The following is an 11,305-nucleotide window of genomic DNA, read 5'->3' as shown; positions in this document are numbered from 1 at the left end:
AGGAACACTTCCTGGAATCAGATGAATAGCATGATCATGATCACGCATAGGTGGGAGACCTTTGGGAGTCTCAAATACCTTGGAATGATTGTCCAGGACTTTTTGGAGATCTGGAGAAATAGATGATTCTAATGTGGAAACATCTAGCGAACATAATTGTGCAATTACACCCCTTTGCTCCTTTTTTAGAAGCTTTGTCATACCATTAGAGCTGATTATCTTTCCTGGTTTCCCTGCAATACCCCTTAATTCAACTTCCTTTCCTTCCATAGAAAATTTGATGAAAAGTTCTTGAAAATTAAAAGCTATTGTACCCAAGGATTGTAGCCATTGGACTCCTAGTACAACATCAACACCTCCCATTGGAATGGAAAGCATTGGGCTAGTCAATACATATTCTCCCATGGATAGCTTGATATTATGGCACTTTCCAGAGCAATTTATTGTTCCTCCATTTGCAATCATCACTTGACACTCTGGTGCTGGATATAGGAAGCAATTCAATTCTTTTGCTACCCTACAATGAATAAAATTGTGGGTGCTTCCTGAATCAATCAACACTATTACCTTTTTCTTCTTGATTTGTCCTTCTATCTTGATGGTTTGAGGAGTGGTAATTCCCGCCAATGCATTACAAGATATGGTCGGATTTATTTGTTCTTCATCTAGGCTTTGTTCCTGGAGCATATCCTCTTCTTTTGACCTTTCTTGCTCCTTTTCTTCTTCCTCTTCACAATCTATGTAGAATAATTTCTTCTCAGCACACTTATGACCTTTAGTGTATTTGCTATCACAACTGTAACAAAGCCCTTTTGCTCTTTTTTCTTCCAATTGTTGTGGTGTCAACCTTATAGGTTGTGGAAGACTAGGGGCAACTGCACTTCCGTCTTTATAGTTGTGAGTGGTATGCTTCCTGGTTGCCATAATTTTGTTTTCCATTTTTCTTGCTAACCTGAATGCCTTCTCTAATGAATCAGGTTCCCAAAGTCGAACATCATGTTGGATATTATCCTTTAAAGACCCTATGAACACATCAATCCTATGCTCCTCTGGAATATCTTTTACCCTTATGTTCAATTTTTGGAACTCCTCAATGTGCTCCATTATTGAACCCTTTTGTTTGAGACTTATCAATTGGCTAAAAAAAGTGTTGCTTTTTGTATCCTCATAATGTGCTATCAATTCTTCCGTAAAAATTTCCCAAGTGATAAATTGTTTACAAGAACAAAGCCATTGATACCATACAAATTGATTTGGTTCCAAATATAAAGTTGCCATACATACCTTTTGTGTGTTTTGCACATTATTGAGATCGAAGAACTGCTCCATCTGTAATATCCATGTGGCGGGATCCTTGCCATCAAACTTCCTCATATCGATTTTTGGAATATGGTGGGTCTTCGATCCAACATTAGAGTCTATGGAATCATGATTAACATTTCTTTTGTTCACATCATGAGTTTCCTTTACAACCTTTTCACCATTAGTAAGTATTTCTTGTAGAAAATTTGTCAAATCTGTCTTCAAATCTGCCATGTCTGTCTTCAAATCTGTCCTCAAATCTGTCTTCAGATCATCCATCTCAGCTTCCATGCCCTTTATCTTAGATTCCACGCCATTTATCTTAGCATCTGTTAGCTTTTGTGAGCGTGACATTTGTTGCACTTGTTCTTGTAATTTTGATATATCATGTAGCATTTCTTCCTCTTCTTCATGAGTCATGCTAGAGCTTTCAGGTTCCTTACTAGGTGTTTGCATTTTCTTTCCTCGGGGCATCAATTACCAATAATAATGCTTTACTATGCCCTTTGAATTCCTTCAAACCAAGCTTATGCAAAAATAAAAAATAAAAACTACACACATTTTTTTACTTTGTAGAAGCCTGATATTGAATCTGATGTATCTCTGTAATTTCGAATCATCTAGTTCTGAAATTGTGACCTGTAGTAGCCTTCTATGTCCTCTTTCCAATGCCACTAGTCTGATCCAAATTGGATTCTCCAAGAAAGAGTTATTCACAATCTCCCGCAGTGACCTGATTATAGACTAGTTCAGTAGAGCTAACTTGTATGAAGTGCCACGTGTCACTGTTTCAACCTTTGACTTTGAAAAATATATAAACGAAAACTACATTCCATCCTATTTCTGTACCTTCTTACGAAATTTCAATCCGATGCTCAGAAAGAAAGTTATGGCGAGTTTCCCCAGGTCACCTGTTTTGAGTGTAATTCAGGATTCTGCAAAAAGACCAACTTCCTAAGATCATATCTCCGAAAATATCACGCAAAAAGCTCTGAAATTCGGACCCAAGGTTCAGCGCGATTTCTTCTCAAATGGGTTTTTTTTGCGACTTCTGAAATGTCACAGAAAAAAAGTTATAGCGAAAATGCCACGATGACCTGTTTGGAGCAGCGAAACCCTAGAATCCAAAGCTCTGATACCAAATGTTATGAAACCAGCTCAAGAAAAGATAGAAAAGATAGATCAACGCCTTAGAATTCAGCCTCTTCGAGGGGGAAACCTCCTTTACATTACATAAATGAACAATTCTTCGATGATTCAAATGACAAAACCTCCTTTCTATATATAGGAGTCTATGGAGTCACAATATAATCCAACCGACCTAACAATAATAATATAAAGCCACAAAAATAACAATAGAGGGATTCTATGGGCACATTAATAACAATATGGGGGCAATGGGGGCACAACAATATAGATAAGGGGTATAACTACAATAGTAATGGGGTAATTACTAGTATTATAGGGACCCAACATGCGATGATTGGGGAATGAGATCTTCGAAGCCCAGAGGCCTAGAAAAGTGAAAAAACTAGCTCAAAATCAAGAAAAGATGGAATGAAAATGAAGAGCTCAGGGTTAGCTCCTACCTAGTCTTGATGGCGTGGAGAATAGTCCACCAGATCTCTCGAAATCAACTGATGAAATTTGAAGGGGAAAACCACTCCAGAGCTCCAAAATCCCAAATTTGAAATGAAATGATGAAAATTAAAGGTAAAACAACTTTTTTATGTTTACTATTCACGTACTTCAAGTAAAATGTTAGTTTTAATTCATTTTTCATACATATATATGTATATCTAATCAATTTGATGGAGTTATTGAGCAGGTTAAACAACCGTCGAAAGAATCTCATGTGCTAGACAATGAATTGAACATCTTTGACCACTTGTCTGAGCATAGTTTCCGCAAGGTTCAAGCTCGTCAAAAAATGAATCTGCACCCACACAGAGCATATGTTCCCCCAGAGTTCAAGCTCATTAAAAAATGAACCTACCTTCGGTAAATAACCTTTGTGATTGCCATTACATCAGCCTCTTAAGCCTTGGTTGTGTTCCTACCATCACCTCCATTCTTTTGGCCGATCATACGGTTTCACTTGATTGTTTACCTTTTTTGAGGAACAGCCGTGACAAGTGGTCCTATTAGCCACCCTCTTCACATCACCATGTTTTGAGAAGTTCCAAACCTACCCGGAACCAGTTGCTACCCTAGACACCACTCGTTCCTAAAAAATGAGTCTTCTTTAAATGCTTTTAAGACTCGTTAAATATGAAAAGATTGTCGAGAAATTTTCCTTTTAGCTCGTTAAAAGTGGTAAGAAATGCCATCCCTCCTATATATTTTAATCTTTTTTAGAATTGAAGGATTATCTCACAAAAAGTTCGAGCGCTTGACTTTTTCGGATTGCTAAAGTGATCAAAAAGTCATCCCTTTTGTATTATTTTAATCTTTTTCGGACTTAAGGGATCATGCTACAAAAAAGAACTGCTGGAGTTTCCTTTTCGTCCCTTTTCAAACTCTTTAAACATGAAAAGGACCGAGTTATCTCTGTCGTTAAACTTGTTAAAACAATAGCGACAAACTTGTCCCCAAAGACAAGAACGAGTTTCACTGTCACTAGATTCACTAAGAACATAGTGACAGGTTTGCCCGAAGGGAAAATTATAGAACAAGCATAAGTTATCCTCCTCAAGCTTGACAAAAATAAAGAGGTACTGGTCAGAAATTACTAGGGAAAAAGGGAAGAAAACTTGAAGAATTTTATGGTAGCAGGTCGCTCTTGAACATGAAACTTTCACTCGATCACCATGATTGAGTCAGGTTGGGTTATTCCATTCACCGGTTATTTCACCATTGGTCTTTCACATCATCCATTTTTGGGCTTAACACTACTAATCCATCTCAAGTGTCATCGATATATTCAAGAGAAGTCATTCAGTTGAGAATTTACCATCCAGTTAATGACTCATCCACTGCAATACCTTCAACCTCCATTTTTCATGACCGCCATTCCTGAACCTTGTGCCGTTGATCATTTCCACCTCCAGAAAATCATTTGCTTTGTTTCGTGTCGTAGATGTGGGATACATTAAGGCCCTCCTATGACGGGTCACTTCTTGTCGACATTAGCTCATTATCCAAGAAGTTGACTTAGAAACAACCCTTTCAGTACTTTGAAGCTTGCATGCCTTAATGACAAGTTTCTCACTTCTGGCAAAAGATTGACATCAATGGCCTTCGACCGAAAGATTTTTCATGGTGTTCGACATCGGATCATATATTCACACCACGTGAATTGTACTGTAGTACCTTGAGGGTCATTATCATTATTAGTGATTCCTCTCGCGTCTGTTAACAACTCACATTATTGGCTGGTAATCAGGCGAGGTCTTTCCATGTTTGACTTCAGAACATCTTTTTACATGGATCGACTTGTACATTGGGCGAGGATGGAATGAGTTTGAAGACCCTGGATCTAGTTTCATCCATCTGGGCTGCGATATATTCAGGGATATAAAGACATGAAATGCACACAGAAGCTGCACAAATGGTCATCCAATCCAGGGAGGATGACTCTACATATGAAGAATCACTAGTCTGCATCTGCAAAAGATTATCTGTTCTTTGTACGTGAAATGGATTTATAAAGTTGAGCATGGGAATGCCTGCCTCAGCTAGATCATGAAAAATTATATTATGATGATGTATTATATTGTATCTTATATAGGTCACCTTCCAATTTCGAAACCTCTGATCCTCATGTTAAAGCATTTCACCCGACATCAAAGATTTACGACTTCATGCTTTAGGGGGAAACTCTTATAGACATATTTGGAACTTCAACCCCAATCTTATATGTAGATAAACTAGGGATCTTTAACCCATAAAAGTTTTGTTTCATACCCTAAAAGATCATGGTCAACTGATTACATCACTCCCTAAAACTCCACCTGAAAAACCACCCAGAACTGGCCTAAACTGGACCATACTGAAAGCTCCACTATCAGGGTGTGATGCATACTGACTTCTACACTAGCCAGGTGTGACACTTTCCTCTCTGAATTCACCGAGGGATGAGTAAGAGATCCAAGAAATCTCCAAGTGGAACCAAAAACAACAATTGGAATGACACTAATCAAAAACTCAGAGATGACTCACACCCTTGCATACATCTATAAATGGATCCCTTATCTGAGAGATCTGGAGGCTGGAATTTGGTAATTTGTAAGGAAGTTTTGATAGTTTGTATCTGAGAAAGAGCATTGTATTGTAGGGTGATCTTGCTTTTCATGAGGTGAAGAGGGATTTGATGCTAGATCAGACAGCTAGGTTGTAATTCTCCCTTATATTTTAATAAATTTCTTCGAGTTTTCCTCCATACAATTGTGTATTTATGAATGTTGTTATTTGTGAATGCCATTGTATGTTCATTGTACTTCTGATTCTGTAATGCTTATGATATAATAGATCAAGATGATTTGATGGTATTTTGTTACTTTGTTTCTGCAAGTGTTCTCTAAGTGGGATAAGTAGGAGAGGAGGTGAAAGCTTTGTCAAGGGGGAGAGAGATCAAGCAAGGAGTTAAGCGGAAAATCCAAGTTGGTTCCTTTGCCTCTCTCTTATCTATCATACAGAGAGGAAATCACAAATTACTTTAAATTGTTTGTTTCTAGGGTAGCTGCCAATCCTAGAGGGCTAGTCGATCGAAAAGACACTAGTTTTCTCAGAAACACCACGTCCTTTAAGCATGTGAAAAACAAGGGAAAGCATAGACAATACATAAATGCCAGCACCCAATCCAAAAGAAAGCGTGCTAAACGGTAAGGAAATTAAAGAAATACATGTCATCAGATGTGAAATGGCCAGAAAAAATTAAAACAAAGATTTTAATTCATTATGGAAAAATATTTTCACCATAAGCGATATTAATAACAAAGACATAATCGGTAATATGTATTAATGACGGCGGTAAATTGATTGGACAATTAGAATATAATGTGTATATAACATAAGTTACCATCTAGGTCGGCTTGTAAGAGTGTTGCTCAAATGGAAAATTCACTTTAGAAACAAATCCATAGGTGGTAAGAGCTAGAGAACATTTGGCAGCATAAGATGATACTCCAATACCATAAGTAGAGCCGTTGTTGCTAGCAGGCGTTCATAGCCTCGACAAGGTTGCTTTTTAACGTCACAAATGATCCATAGTCCTCCTTTTAGTATGTAGATGGTTCTTCTTTTCTTGTCATAAAGAGACCACTATGCTGACATGGTGACCAGATGACCATAGTGCCATTCACTAGGATAGAACAAAGTGATTAGGCTAGCTTGTGATGAGACCCCCTGTCCTTCTGACAATTTTAAGCATCAAGAAGGTCATTACATTGTTTTGGTGGCCAAATTGGAATGTCACCCGTTACATCCTTATTATTTCATATGTCATTATTTCCATTTTTTTTTATTGTAAAAAGAGGGAGGCTCATTTTCTCCTTAAGAGTAAGGGATGGTGTAAGAAGTAAAAAGATGCCAATAAAAGTTTATACTCTTATCCCCATATCATCATGTCAATGATATTTATCCATTTGAAAGTGTGAACATAAGCCAACATGGTTTTAAAATAATGAATCAGTTTATGATGTGCTCAAAGAAGATATGTTCAACCTATCATTATAAAGATACACCGTATTAGCTTTTGAATAAAGATAACCATCAAAAGGCTTCATAGGTCATAAATGTATTGTCATCACTGTTTTTCCTTATATCAGGCACAAATCCATTCAAATGGTGTTTATTCACAATAAAAAAGAAAAAAGAAGATGGCATAATGACCGTCAATCAAAGAATTCACATTTTATCCTATTTAAAAAGACAAAAAGTGTTGTTCAATGGATTAAATAGTAGAAAATAAAGAAAAGAAGAAAAAACATGCATAAGTGTTGTTCAATTGATTGAACAACAATCGTTCTATTGTTTGAATAACAAAAATCACAACTGTAAAAGTGTTGTTCAATCAATTGGACAACAATCGTTCAATCGTTTGAACAAAAATCTCGAAAAAAATGTTTTTTTCAATTGATTGAATGACAATCATTCAATCGTTTAGACAGCCAAAAATCACAAAAATTTAAAAGTGTTGTTCAGTCAATTGAACAAAAAGCGTTCAATCGATTGAATAGAAAAAATCGCAAATAATACTGTTCGATTGATTGAACAAAAATCATTCAATCGTTTGAACAACCGAAAATTGCAAAAAATTTAAAAGTGTTATTCAGTCGACTGAACAACAATTGTTCAATCATTTGAACAAAAAAACAAAAACTGCAAAAGTGTTATTCAATCAATTGAACAACAATCATTCAATTGTTAGAAAAACCAAAGAAACAAAAACACAAAAGTGATGTTCAATCGATTGAACAACAAACGTTCAATTGTTTGAACAACGAAAACCAAAATGCAAAAGTGTTGTTCAATCGATTGAATGGAAATCGATCAATCATTTGAATGGCGAAATCAATAAAACAAAAATGTGTTGTTCAATCGATTGAACATCAATCATTCAATCATTTGAACAAAAAAATAGGAAATTGCAAATGTGTTGTTCAATCAGTTGAACAACAATCGTTCAATCATTTGAACAAAAAAAAAAAAAAAAAAAAAACATAAAAGTGTTGTTCAAACGATTGAATAACAATCATTCAATCATTTTAACTATGAAAATAAAAAAAACGTAAAAGTGTTGTTCAATTGATTGAATGACATTTGTTCAATCGTTTGAACGACAACAAAAATAAAACATAGAAGTGTTGTTCAATTGATCAAACAACAATTATTAAATAGATTGAATAACACTTATCAAGCACACAAAGCAATAAAAATTCTTGTATTTACATAGTAATTCCTATTCTTAATTGCAATCAATAAAAAAGAATATATACATTATTGACAATTTTAAAGAAATTTCAATTTTTTGAAAGAAAAGTTGCTGCATCATCACTCCCTGCAACTAAGATTTGCATGGAGGGGTCGTCATGTACCTGCTCGTAGAAAGACTCCTTGGTGAGCGGTTTGTGATAGAGGCACACTCAGTTCCTGTTCACCTTAAAATAATGGCTAGAATTGTCAATGGTAGTCAAGGTAAGAGTACCATTCCTATGTACTTCTTGAATCTCATAAGGGTCGAGCCATGTTGTTTGCAACTTGCTTGGAAATCCTGGAATTTGGAGTCGTAAAGGAGTGCCCAATCCCCTTTTTGAAACATTTTTTTCTTGATAAGGTTATCATTCCATTTTTCCCTTTGTTGCTGAATAATTAGAGTCCATTGCAAAGCAAGTAGTAGAGCCTCGTCTAGTTTGTTGATCTACTGGAGCCACTTGGTCTAGGCTTCTGTTAGATCCAACCCCACTTCTTGGGCCATTCTCAGAGTCTTTATTTCGATTTCAATTGGAAAAATAGGTTCTTTTCTGAACATGAACTGGTATGGAGAGTGTCCAATAGTATCCCTCCAAGTCGTGTGATAGGGCCACAAGGAATCTAGCAGTCTAGCATTCGAGTCTCGCTAGTGTGTTGAGACTGTCTTGGTCAGAATCACTTCAATGACCTTATTGGTGCTTTCGACTTGCCCATTCTCTTGTGGGTGATACGGGGAAGTGATTTTACGTGCAATATGATAATTTCTGGGGGGACAGTAATCTTGTGTCCTATGAATTGCCCTCCCCCATTTGTGATCACTTCTTACGGTAAACCATACCACACAAATAGCCCAAAAAGGAAGTTAATCACAACTTCCTCTGTGGCTCTTGGTAAATATATTGTTTCCATCCATTTTGTCACATAACCCGTGGCAACCAGTATGTAGGCCTTTTGATTGGATGGCGGATGGAATGGGCCCACAAAGTCCAATGGCCAACACTCGAAGTGTTCTATGACTAGTTGGGGCTGCAGAGGCATTTCATCAGATTGGCCAAGCCGGCCCATCCTTTGGAAGCTATCACAAGCCTGGGCATATTTCTTAGTATCCTTAAAAATAATAGGCCAATAATAGCTCATCTGAAATACCTTGTGCCTTGTCCTTTGATATGCGAAATGTCCCCTGCAAGGCTCATCATGGAAAGCCTTCAGAATGTTATAAATCTCATCCTCGTAGATGCATTTGCGTATGCAGATGTCAGCCCTTGTGTGGAAAAGATATCCGCCTATCCAAGATAATTGGGCGCTGTGTTGAATAATCAGTTTACTCTCTCTTGTCGTCAAATGCCTGTGTAGCTTCCCTACTGCCAGATAATTTTCCACATCTGCGTACCATGGCATCTTGACTACCACGGCAAACAGATGTTCATTTGGAAATTGGTTGTCTACCACTAGTGGATCATTCACCTTCAGGATTCAAGATATAAAATCAGCAACTGGGTTTTCCTTCCCTGAATGATCCTTAATAGTAATGTCGAACTCCTACAAAAGAAATAGCCACCGTGTTACTTGACCATTTACGATAGGTTTATTATTTAGATACAGAATGATATAGTGATCAGTGTACAGAAAGACTTGGTAGCCAGTTATGTAGTGTCTAAATTTGTTTATTGCATAAATAAAAACTAAGAATTCTTTTTCTGTCATTGTATAATTAAGTTCTGCAGAAGTGAGATTTTTGCTAATATAATATATAGCATAAGGTTTCCTGTCCTCCTCCTAGCCAAGGACAGTGCCTATAGCTACATCTGATGCATCCATGGATATGTGCAAAGGTAGCTCCCAGTTTGGTCCACATAATACTAGTGTTGTTGAGACTAGTTTCTTTAAACCTGTAAAAGTTGTGTCACATTTGTCAGACCAGTTGAAATCAAAATTTCCAGTTAAAGCATATAGAGGCATAACAATTTGTGAAAAGTTTTTAATAAACCTATGATAATAACTTGCATATCCCAGGAAGCTATGTACCTCTGTTTGAGTGCAGGGGTTAGGTAGTAAAAGAATTACCTGAATTTTTGTTGGATCTACCTGTATCCCTGCTGCAGAGATATAATATCCCAATATTATGCGCTCAGTCATCATCATGTGACACTTGACATTGCTTAAGAATAACCTGGTAGCAATGCATCGTTCTAAGACCTTTTCTAGTGTCTACAATGCTTGGTCGAAGTCATCCCCATATGGAGTAAAGTCATTCATATACACCTCAAGTCATTCATTAAGAAAAGATGCTGAGTATAGCTCTTTAGAATGTAGCTGGGGCATTACACAAGCCAAATGGTAATACTCTGTACGTGAATGTACCCCAAAGACAGGTGAAGGTTGTTTTGTCCTAGTATTCAGGGGCGATCTGAATCTTATTGTAGCCACTGAAACCATCTAAGAAGGAAAAGAACTACTTCCTTTCCCAAGTATCAAGGACTTGATCGATGAATGGGAGGGGGAAGTGATCTTTTTGTGTCGCCTTATTCAACTCCTGGTAGTCTACAAAGATACACCACTTCCCATTTTTCTTAGGGATGACCACCAATGGAGAGACCCATTTACTATCTGAGATAGGATAAATGAAGTTTACATCCAACAACTTCAGTAATTCTTCTTTCACAATGTTCTTGAGATGTGGATTCAATCTCCGTTGAGGCTTTCGGATGGGTCGAGAATCATTTTCCATATAGATGTGGTGTGCACATAGTTGTGGGTCTATTCCTTTCATATCATGATAATCCTAGGCAAAAGCCCCTTTATATTTCTGCAAGACCCGTATGAGATTTTTCTACTAATCGCTATCCAGACTATTGTTAATATTTAAAATTTTGCTTGGTTCGATCTCAACAGGTTTGCTGTTATGAACAACATTCATCTGAATATGCTGGTCATTGGTATCCTTGAGAGGATCCTCCATGGCTTCATTATGAAGAATTGCTTTCAACATTTGACACTTTACATTGCTCACATTAGCCGACTGATTTATAAAATTATTGATATTGTCATCTTTAGTCTGATCTTTAAATTCCAGTGCCTCTACCACTGTGAG

This window comes from Pinus tabuliformis, chromosome Q, assembly GCF_031772625.1.
Source record: "Pinus tabuliformis cultivar Carrire ecotype Pingquan chromosome Q, CPIR1, whole genome shotgun sequence".
NCBI classification, from domain to species: Eukaryota; Viridiplantae; Streptophyta; class Pinopsida; order Pinales; family Pinaceae; genus Pinus; species Pinus tabuliformis.
Note: the sequence above shows the minus strand (reverse complement) of the source record.